The sequence below is a fragment of the Nycticebus coucang genome, chromosome 14, assembly GCF_027406575.1.
Source record: "Nycticebus coucang isolate mNycCou1 chromosome 14, mNycCou1.pri, whole genome shotgun sequence".
Classification (NCBI taxonomy): Eukaryota; Metazoa; Chordata; class Mammalia; order Primates; family Lorisidae; genus Nycticebus; species Nycticebus coucang.
Window position 1 is genome coordinate 5,348,406 of NC_069793.1, and position 10,620 is coordinate 5,359,025.

General features: G+C 51.5%; 1 long non-coding RNA gene across 1 annotated transcript; it reads left to right on the forward strand.

Moving 5' to 3' along the window:
• Nucleotides 1-6,615: 6,615 nt before the first annotated feature.
• On the forward strand, nucleotides 6,616-9,809 carry LOC128565776 (uncharacterized). Its single transcript, XR_008374336.1, has 3 exons — nucleotides 6,616-6,735; nucleotides 7,519-7,805; nucleotides 9,057-9,809. It is a non-coding gene; the product is annotated as an uncharacterized LOC128565776 (long non-coding RNA).
• Nucleotides 9,810-10,620: the final 811 nt, after the last annotated feature.

Here is a 10,620-nt window from a genome sequence, read left to right on the forward strand (position 1 = left end):
AAGAAGACATCGAAATAGCCAATGGGTATATGAAAAAATGCTCAGCATCACTAATCACAGGGAAATTCAAATCAAAACCACGATGAGATTTATCTCACCCTGGTAACATGGCTATTGTTGAAAAGACAAAAAAACAGCAAATACTGGTGAAGATACGGAGAAAGGTGAAGCTGTATGCTGTTGGTGGGAATGTAAATTTATAAAGCCATTTACAGAAAACAGCATGGGGTTTCCTCAAAGAATTAAAAATAGAGCGATGCTATAAGCCAGCCCGCCCATTGCTGGGTATTTGTCCAAAGGGAAAGAAATCAGTGTGTGGAAGAGATCTGTGGTCGTGTGTTTATGGCAGCACTATTCACAATAGACTCGGAATCAGCCTGAGTGTCCATCAGCAGAGGAGTGGATAAAGAAATGTGGTGCACGTGTGTGATAGGATACCATTCGGACATTAAAAGAAATGCAACCCTGTCATTTGCAGCCACACAGATGGACATTATGTTAAGGGAAATAGGCCAGGGACAGAGCGACAAGAACAGATGTTCTCACTTCTAAGCGGGAGTTGAAGGAGGTTGATCTGTGGAAGCCAAGAGTTGAATGGCGGTTACCAGGGGCTGGGGAGAGAAGCAGGGTGGGTTAGAGGTGGGTTAGCAGGTGGGAATCTGTGGTCAGCGAGGAGGCTCTAGTGCATGCAGCTCAGCAGTCTGAACAGTGATGGGTCATGTCTTCCAAGATACCAGGAGGAGAGGAACTGGAACGTTCCCAACATGAAGAAAAGATAAATGTTTGAGGTTCCAGTTACCCTAATTTAATGATTTCACATCATTAAAATCATCATGTGTATTAAAATATCACATGTGCCATAGACATGTGCATTTATTATGTGCTAATTACAAATTTAAAACAGTATCCCCACAAAATCCATGTGCATCTGGATTTATTTGGAAAAAGGGTCTTTTTTTTTTTTTGAGACAGAGTCTCACTTTGTCTCCCTTGGTTGAGTGCTGTGGCATCATAGCTCACAGCACCAAACTCCTGGGCTCAGCGATTCTCTTGCCTCAGCCTCTGGAGTAGCTGGGATTACAGGCACTCACCACAACGTCCGGCTATTTTTAGAGGCGGGGGTCTCACTCTTGCTCAGGCTGGTCTCGAATCCGTGTGCTCAGACAACCCACACTCCTCAGCCTCCCAGAGGGCTAGGATTACAGGCATGAGCCACTGCACCTGGCCTTGGAAATCAGGTCTTTGCAGATGTAATCAGGTGACGACAAGGTCCTACTGGAGGAAGGTGGGCCCTGATCTGCCCACATGTCTCTGCAAGGAGAGGGAGAGACAGAGACACTGGGGGAGAAGGCCATGTGGCCACGGAGGGGGTTCTGATGGCCTTCAGAGCAGGAAAGGGCAGGCTGGATTCTCTCAGAGCCTTCAGAGAATGCCAGCCTGGCTGGCACCCTGATTTTGGACTTTCGGCCTGCAGAACTGTGAGAGAATACATTTCTATTGTTCTAAGCCACACGTGGCAAGTAGCTATAGCAGCCTGGGGAAGGAATGCAATATATGAGCACAGGGAGTTCTAGGCTGTGCAGGACAGAGGTTGGCAGCAGACAGCCTGGGGTGAGAGTCTTATAGCCCAGTGCTGGTTCTGTCATTTCCTGGCCGTGTCACCTTGAGCGGGGACATGACCTCTGTGAGCCTCAGCTGCATCGCCTGCTAACTCAGGGCTCCTAGGCCAGGGGATACCCTGGGAAGTCAGCGAGGAAGTGCTGTCTGGTCCCACTATGTGCAGCGGGAGCTGTGGCCAGGGACATCACGAATAGAACCTTCCTGTCTTCTGGAATTTCCCACCCATATTTCAAAGAGCTGAACCCTCCCTGTGTCAGTGTGGGTCTGAATGGACATCCCACCCAGCATTGTGTTGAACTCAGGGTCCCTGTCAGTTCTTGTCGTCGTGCGCAGCTCCACATTGTGCTTGCCCTAAACAGTCCCAGGAGGGCACCCACCTCTGCCACCCTAAAGTGTCTTCCCTTGGGGCGTGTGTACACCAAGGCCCCTGGCCTGCAGCAGGGAGGACGGTGGGAGGCAGCAGAGCAAAGGACTTTCCCGGCAGGCAAGCCCCTGGCGTGAGCTGGACAAGGCCCCTGGCAATGTCCATCCTGCCCAGGGGTGGCCCAGAAAGGTTCCTAGACTGGGATATCTCGATGGACCACCGAATTTCAGCATGGGATGCCTGGCTTTTCACAGAAGATGTCTGGCCAATCTCAGGGCCACCAAATATCCAGGCGGTGGGCTGTCACATGTTTTCAAGAGCAGCCCTGGGCTGGCTGCCCCATGGCACAGTGGCTGCTGGCCAGGCCTACTCATACCCCATGTCCACTGGGCTGCTTGGAGAGGCTGGGGCATGGTTAGGACTGTAATCCACACCAGGAAACCAAGGCTCGGAGAGGTTGGGAGTCTTGCTGGTAGGGGCCACAGCCAAGACAGGAAGTCCAGGGGAGAGTGGTGGTGGTGGTGGTGGTGGGGCTCGGAGAGACCCCGGGAGGGTGCTGCTTCCTCCCAGGTAGTCAGGTAGTCAGACCCGATGGGCAGGTGCAAATGCTTCGGTGCATTTCTGCCTCTAGGTGGGGCACATGTGTTCCTGAGGGCTCTGTGCACCAGCTGGGCATTCCTGGGCTACAGTGTTGAGCTCTGGAGTTTGCTGACTCCCAGAATAGTTGGTTGGAAACAAGGAGGGGCACAAGGGCCCTTCAGCCAGGCTAGAGACACTGGCACGAGACCCCCACCCTCCAACGTGTGTCCCTTTTCACAGATCTCTCTGCCACTTGGAAAGCAAGGAGGCCTCTGGAGGCAGTCCTCTCCCCACCCCACTTTTCCCTGCGCTGGAATCCCTCTGGGACAGGCCTGTGATGGAGTCAGAGTCCCCTTGCCCCTCCTCTGCCCCCAAACCCCTGGGGGAATGTCTCCATCACTGCTGGGCCCATGGGTGGCCCTCAAGAGGGAACCATGGAGAGGTGGTTGTGGGTATATCAGGTAGCCACATGCCCGTGGTCGTCCAGGTGAACTTGGGCCTTTTTTGTTCTGAGATAGTTGTAGGAAAGCAAGTGGTGTTTGTTGACAAGTGAGACTGGCTTCTTCTGGATTCTGTTCCTCTCCTTGTGATCTTGGGTAGGTCATTGTCCCTGAGGCCTGGTCCCTCCCTCTGGAACACGGAGGTGGGGGAGGAGTCACTGGCTTGGTGATCCCCAAATCCTCCTCAGCACATCTCAGTGGCCTGGGGTATGGACGCAGGAGTCAGGCTGAGGTAGAAGTCTTGACTCCATCACAACCTTGCTGGGTGACGCTGGGTGACCTGGCTCCTCCAGGCCTCAGCTGGCTCATCTGTAGAATGGAGAGAACGCAGGGCCAGCTGGACACCTGACCTCATTCAGCACCGTGTCGGTGCATGGCATGTGCTCTTCCGCTTCCTCTAGCTTCATTATTGTCTGTGATGAGGACAGTGATTTGGGGGAGCAGGTGTCAGTGAGCTAACTATCACACGGGACAAGTGGCCCTTTTTATAGCGTGATGCCTTTTGACAAAGGTACGCAGTTGTGCAACTAACCACTGTAATCAAGGTGTAGACCGGTTCTATGATGCAGATACCTCCTGATGCTGCCCCTTTTGCTGTCAGCACCTCCCTCCCCTGACAACAAATATCTGGTTTCCATTCCTCCGGCTTTCCATTTTCCAGAATGTTGCATTAATGGAGTCAGGCGGGGTGTGTGTGTCTCTCTACGTCTGGCCCCCACCACTTAGTGTACGGCACCGAGGGTCATTGTGCTGCTGTGGGCCCCTGTCGTTAGTTCCTTTTTACTGCAGACTACAGTGTGTTACGTGATGCTGAGTGGTGTGTAGCGTGCATATACCACAACTTGCCTTTCCATCCACCAGTAATGGACATCTGAGTTGCATCCCGTTTTGCCTACTACGAATAAAACTGCTCAGAACATTTGTAGCCTGGTCTCTGTGAATGTGTGTGTTTCGTTTCTCTTGGGTACATACTAAAGGTGGGATTATCACTGGATTGTATGTTACATGTATATTTAAATTTATAAGAAACTATCAAACTCTTTTCCAACATGGCTGCACCGTCTTGCATTCTGAACAGCAATGTATGAGAGTTCCAGTTGCTCCACATCTTTGCCCACACTTAGTATGGTCAGTTTTTAACATTTTGGCCACTTTAATAGATAGTGGTTTTAATTTGCATTTTCTACTAAGGATGCTGAGCATTTTTCCAGTTACTTCTTTGCCACCAGTTTTCTTTGGTGAAGTGTCTGTTCAAATTTTGCTCCTTTAAAAAGTTGGGTCGTTTGTCTTATTATTGAGTTCTGAGAGTTCTTTCTATATTCTGGATGTAAGATATTGATAATATATGTATTTGGGAAATATTTTCTTCTAGTCTTATTTTATTAATAGCGACCTTGTCCGGGGGTCCCAAGGCTGGATTCTGCCCACTGCAAGATGAGGCGCCTCTGTTTCCTTCCCAGCTCTGGGCGGCTGCTGCCTGCAAGGGCCCCAGATTCTCCAGCCTCCTCTGTGTCCAACTGGGGTCCCCTTTCCCACTGGTGCTGTGGGCTAAGACTCCAGCCTCTATCCACTCTCCTCACCTGCCCCTCCCTGGTCACTGGTTCCATTTCTCAGGTGGAGAAACTGAGCCTACAAAGGATTGAGTTATTTGTCTAAGGCTGACAGCTAATGAGCTGGAAACAGATCCCTCAATACCATTTGGTTTTCCCAGGTCAGTTCTTGCCACCTTGGGCTGCAGCCTGGTGGACCTGGCGGTGACGTCTCCAGGGGTTATTGGCAGGAGGTTATTTCGGGGCCAGGTGCTGCCCATCCCACCCCTCCTGGGCAATAGTCACTTCCAGTCAAGTGTCTCAGGTTTTGTGTCTCCTCCCTGTGGACCCAGGAGGGTTGCAGGAGACACCTGCAAGTGCTCGCGAGCATGGGAAGACTGTAACCCCCGGGACAGTGACAGCTCCTCACAGTGCTCTGTAGGGTGACGGGCAGGCTCTCCACTCCCCTGATGGATTTGCGTGGGGCATGGAACACAGGAGGTGTTCAATAAATGTTTGTGGCATGAATGCGTGAACTTGGAGTCATTCAACTAGTGGACATCACAAATCATAACAAAACCCAATGGACCATGAAGGTCAGGGTCAAGGTTGAATGCCTAGGACTGCTCGATCTTGGATGTTCCATGTTCTCTGGGCCACTCGGCCTTTTGGGTCAGGATCAGGACAGATAGGAGAAGCAGCTGTGCTGGGCTTGGGGACTTGGGGTCCTCCTGAAACAAAATACCATGGAACCCAAGTTGAGATGGCCAAGCCCTCTGCTCCTGATGGAGTTGTCCCAGGGTGATCTAAAGTCCAACATGAGCTGGAGCTGCTGTCCTCTGTCTGATGGGGGTGATAATGGTGCCTTCCTGCTGTAGGAGGTGGTGGGACGATTCCTGTCACATGCTTATCCTGGCCCTGCCTCTACCTAGCAAGGGCCTGATGAAAGTGAATCTTCTTCCTTTTCAGGTCAGAGAGGTTGCTCCAAAGAGTCACTCTCCTGCTGAGGAACCACGGCTCCGCTCTGCTCTCTGGAATGCCTTTTGGTGGCTGAAGTCACTTGTCATTTGCATCATCCTTGCACCTGTACCAGGCACGGGTGCATGAAGGTGCTTGCAGGGTCCTGTCCTCAGGGAGTGCCCACCTGGCTATGGAGGTCCTGTAAGGTCATAGGAATGGATACCACACTGAAAGTCAGTGGGCGGGGCCAAGCGGAGGGTAAAATCCATGGCAGACCCTTAGGGCAGCCTTTCCTGGAGTGGGAATGGAGGTGAGCTTAACCCTGGCTTCTGAGGATGGGGAGGACTCAGAAAACCCGAGGGAGAGGGTTTCAGTATCTATCTCTGCACTACAGATTTCCCCAGCATTTCAAGGCTTAATAAAATCAGAAAATTTATTATGTGGTTTCTGTGGGTCAGAAATTTAGGACGTGGCTTAGCTGTGTGGTCCTGGGTGAGGGTCTCTCAGGGGTTGTGGTCAAAGTGTTGGCCGGGCCGCAGCTTGATCAGGGCTGAAGATCTGCTTCTAAATGAAGGTCCTCATGTGTCAGCAATTTGGGGCTGGTGGCTGGTGGCTGGTGGGAAGCCTCAGTCCCTGGCAATGGGACCTCTCCATGGGCCTCTGTCCTTAAAACATGGAGGTTGGTTTTCCCCAAATCATGTGATCCAAAAAGAAGCCATATCTCTTGTGACTAAGTCTTGGAAATCACACACAATTATTTCTGCGATATTCTGCTGGCTGCAGAGGTCAGTCTTATGTCATCTGAGCACCAGCAGGCGAGAGACAGGGAAGGCCGTCCTCCACGTCCCACGCCGGGGGCAGAGGCATTCCAGGGAGGGGCCCTGTGTGGGAGCAGGGAGAGCAGCTGGGCTTGGGTGAGATGCTTGTGTGTAGATCCAACGAGTAGAAAGGGTGAGGGCAGAAGGAGCGAGCAGCGTGGTGGGGGGGACTTAGACAGCCAGGCGAGTTGGTTTGGGCTGAGACAGAGGTCACACAGACTTCTGTTTCACTGCAAGTGGAGCCACTGACCCTTGTGGAGCCTTTGGGGCGTTACATAACCTCTCTGAGCCTCAGTTTTCTCATCTGCAAAACAGGGAGGAGAGCAATGCCGAGCGAGGCTGCTGGGAAGACACGATGTGGTGATGTGAGTAAGGCGCTTTGCACAGGCCTAATGAATGGGCCCTGCTCAGGGCCAGTCTTGTGGGTCTGACTGTGTGGGGGATGGCGTGGAGGCAGTTGAATGGTGGTGGCTCGTGTGCATGGTGTTTTGGGAAGATTAACATGGCAGGGGAATGAAAAGAGGATGGGAGGAGGGAAGATCCACCCACCAGGAGCCTGGGCTGCAGGGGATGTATAAAGAAAGGAGAGCTGGGTGTGCCGAAGTAACTGCGGCTCTTTGCCCTGAGCTGGCTTCATGCTGCAGCAGTTCCCAACCCTCACAGGGCATCTTCTGTGATTGCCTTCCCCAGACAGCCTGGTGTGGGAGGTGTTGTGATACACAGGGTCTCATGGGGTAGCGGGGTGCCCAAACCAAGGGGAAGTGCCCCCTGGTGCCCCCAGTCCCTCTGCTGGGACCCTGACTCTAAGCCTTTGTCTGCTCTCATCCAGCACAGTCTCCGAAAGGTGGTGGGCAGCTGTGGACCCCCCCTGCCTACTCCCCATTTGCTGTGGACACCTTTAGCTGGTTTAGGGGGTATGGCAGCCCCCAGATTCTCATAGGCTGGGGACCCCCCAGACCCTCCTCCCTGATCCAACTTCCTAGGTGCACCAGAAGTTTCTGTGGGTTTGGGGCTGGCGCAGTGGCAGGAGGAGCTGTCCATGGCTGTGGCAGAGCCCAGACGTTTGCTCAGCAGGAAACGTCATCAGTGTGGTGGGCCACCCCCCTGAGAGTCATCCTAATCCCCGGCTTCCTTGTCTCACCCTCCAGCTCCCCTCCTGCTCCTGAAACAACCCCAGTGTTCCCAAAATACCAGCGAGGTCTGGGGAGTTGGATGTGCTCCAGGCCTCATAGACTGCCCATTGTGACCAAAGGGGCTGGTTTCCTGATGGACTGAGAAGCTTCTCCGTGGCCTTATGCAACGTGCTTGGCTGAGGAGCCCCCATTGTCCTTGGCTCCCAGCCACAGGAAAGGGCATTATTGCCCTGATTTACTCGGAAACATTAGACACATCATCCAGGCTTAGCTTCAGCATCGTGTAACTTCAGATTACCTGGGTGAGAGTGTCGGAAACGAGGTGTGGGCTTGGGTGGGCAGGCGTGGGGTGGGATGAGGGACAGCAGAAATCCCGCTTGGCAGCTGTCCACACGGGCAGTGTCGGATTTCTAAACAAAAATGGCAGGAGCCAGTGTTTCCGAGAAAGAGCTTGGACACCCCTCATGGGGATTCAGGTCCTAGCTCTGGGAGACTTGACTCAAGTTCCTTAACTTCCTGGTGACAAAGAAAATACTTGCCTTGTAAGAATGCATCTTACATTCTCGAGCATGGCGAGACCATGGTGCCAGCTGCTGGCCCACTATCTGGTCTCCCCGCTTCCTTCCTAAGAGAACCCTGGAAGCAGATGTGTTAGAAATGTGTCCAAGAACAATTCCTGACCTTCTAGCTGCCTTGGAATCTAGGCCTACATGACACTGTTCTGACTGACAGGAGGGATGTAGGTGGAAATCTGCTGAGGATTGCCCAGTGAGATTCTGCTTCCCTGACATGAGCATTGCTGCCTCTTCCTGGGCTCTTTTCTTTACCTTGGAGCCTAGGTTAAGGACTGGAGCTGCAGCAGCCATCTGGGCCATGAGGATGAAACTGTTAATACAAGCTCAGGATTCTGGGGTCAGAGGTGCTTACACAATGAAGGCGTCAGGAAGGTGCTGCCCAGTCCTTAATATCAGAGAAAGTTCAACCCTGTGGGTTAGTCTCCGTAGGGGGTTTCAGAAGCCTCTTAGCTGATGCATACACTATTTGGCACACAGTAGATGCTCAATAAAATCAAAAACACTCTTTCCTTTTTGCATCTGAGGCCCAGAGGCAAAAGTCACTTGCAATAACATGTCTAGTAAGGGGGCCACTGCTTCTCAAACCCAGCACCCTGGGTGCTTAGGCCAGTCTACTTTCCAATATCCCCTGCCTGAGACAGGACATGGGTTCCATAGTCCAGAGTTCGGGGACCGGGGGGGTATAAATGTGGTTCCATGTGGGGTTCTGAGGCTTAGGAAAAGGGGAGGCTTTTCCTGCCCTTCAGGGAACCTACAGTCTATTGTGGGAGATGTTGATAAGTTAAATACAAAGAAAGTGCAGCCGATTTTGCTTATGGTGGATGTACTCTGTGAAGCCACTGCAGACCCTGTGTTAGGAATTACTGTCCTGTGGCCCCAGGGAGTAATACAGGGTTAGGTTCCTGTGAGCCTTTGGTTACAACATTTTTGTCAACTGATCAATACATAACTTTGTTTTGTGCATGTTCCTATTTAAAGGCAACTTATTAATCATGTCTGGTTCGGACTGAACTCACGGCCAACAGTGACCCACCTTATGCTGGAAGAAGCTCATGAGACACCAGCATTTTCCCCATAAGGCACAGCACAGCCTCTCCAGTTTAGAAACATCAGCTATCACTTCAGCACTATGCCTGGGGCCATTTTAATCAGTAAAATCATGAAGAAAAAGCAAAATCACATGAAAACGTGGCACTCACTGGACTGCAGATGGGACACTTGTTTTAGCAGGACAGGATGAGAGCTGAAACAAGGAGGCTGGTATTGCCTCGCTCCACCTCAGCTGGGAAGGTCGGCGTCTGCAGCGTGAGCGCTCCGCCCCGCTGCATGCAACTGCGCACGACGGCGGATGCACCGTGTTGCTTTGACGTACCATCAGTTGCCCCACACACCTTTGACCAAATATGAGCCCAGCGTATCTTGATGGGCAATATCTATGATGCCGAAAGCCTGTATTTGGGGGTTGCTTTGAAAGGTACACTGACAGGTGAGCCTATCTCTAGGGGCTGTCCCTCCAGGGTCAGAAAATCCCCAGATGTCAAAGCCTCAGAATACAGGGAGAAAAAGTCGTGATTGATATAAAGAAGAATGCCTACAAATTAATAAAAAAGAAAAACAACTCAGGAGGCAAAAGCCTCAAGTGGCACTTTGCAGAAGAGGAGACCCACGGGCCCTTAAGTACGTGGAAAGTGAACATGAATGTGAGGTGAGATGAGGCGTGTCTTCCGCCCACCAGATTGCCAACCGTTGAAAAGCCAGTGAGGATGAGATGCGTCAATCTTAAAGGATGAGATTCAGAAAATAAGATTAAATACAGTTTTGTTTTTTTTTGTAGAGACAGGGTCTCACTTTATCGCCCTTGGTAGAGTGCTGTGGTGTCACAGCTCACAGCAACCTCCAACTCCTGGGCTTAGGTGATTCTCCTGCCTCAGCCTCCCAAACAGCTGGGACTACAGGTGTCCACTGCAATGCCTGGCTATTTTTTTTGTTGCAGTTTGTCCAGGGCTGGGTTTGAACCCGCCACCCTCCGTATATGGGGCCAGCGCCCTACTCACTGAGCCACCGGCGCCACCCTAAATATAGAGTTTATTTGAGTGTGAAGCTTGAGGATGATCACCCTGAACCACCAACTCCAAATGAATGGGGTCACTGTTCCAAAGTGGAGAAATTCAGGTTTCATTTATATTGGCAGAAACAGAGACATTTTAGCGGGATTATAATTACACTGTCTGTATTACAGAGATTCAATCGGTTACAGATCGCCACACTCCCAGGAACGTGACGTGACTTCATTAATCCTTGAGGAAGGGTAGTGGTCTGAGGGGGTCTTATCTCCAGCACTGTTTGGTCTTCCTAATTATTTACAGGAGAAGGGACAGAAGTTACATCTGCATTTGACATGACTCATGCTGCATAGCCATATTCTTCTCAAGGCTCAGAATAATCAAAATCCCAACAGCTTTTTTTTTGAGACAGAGTCTCATTATGTCGCCCTTGGTAGAGTGCTGTGACGTCACAGCTCACAGCAACCTCCAACTCTTGG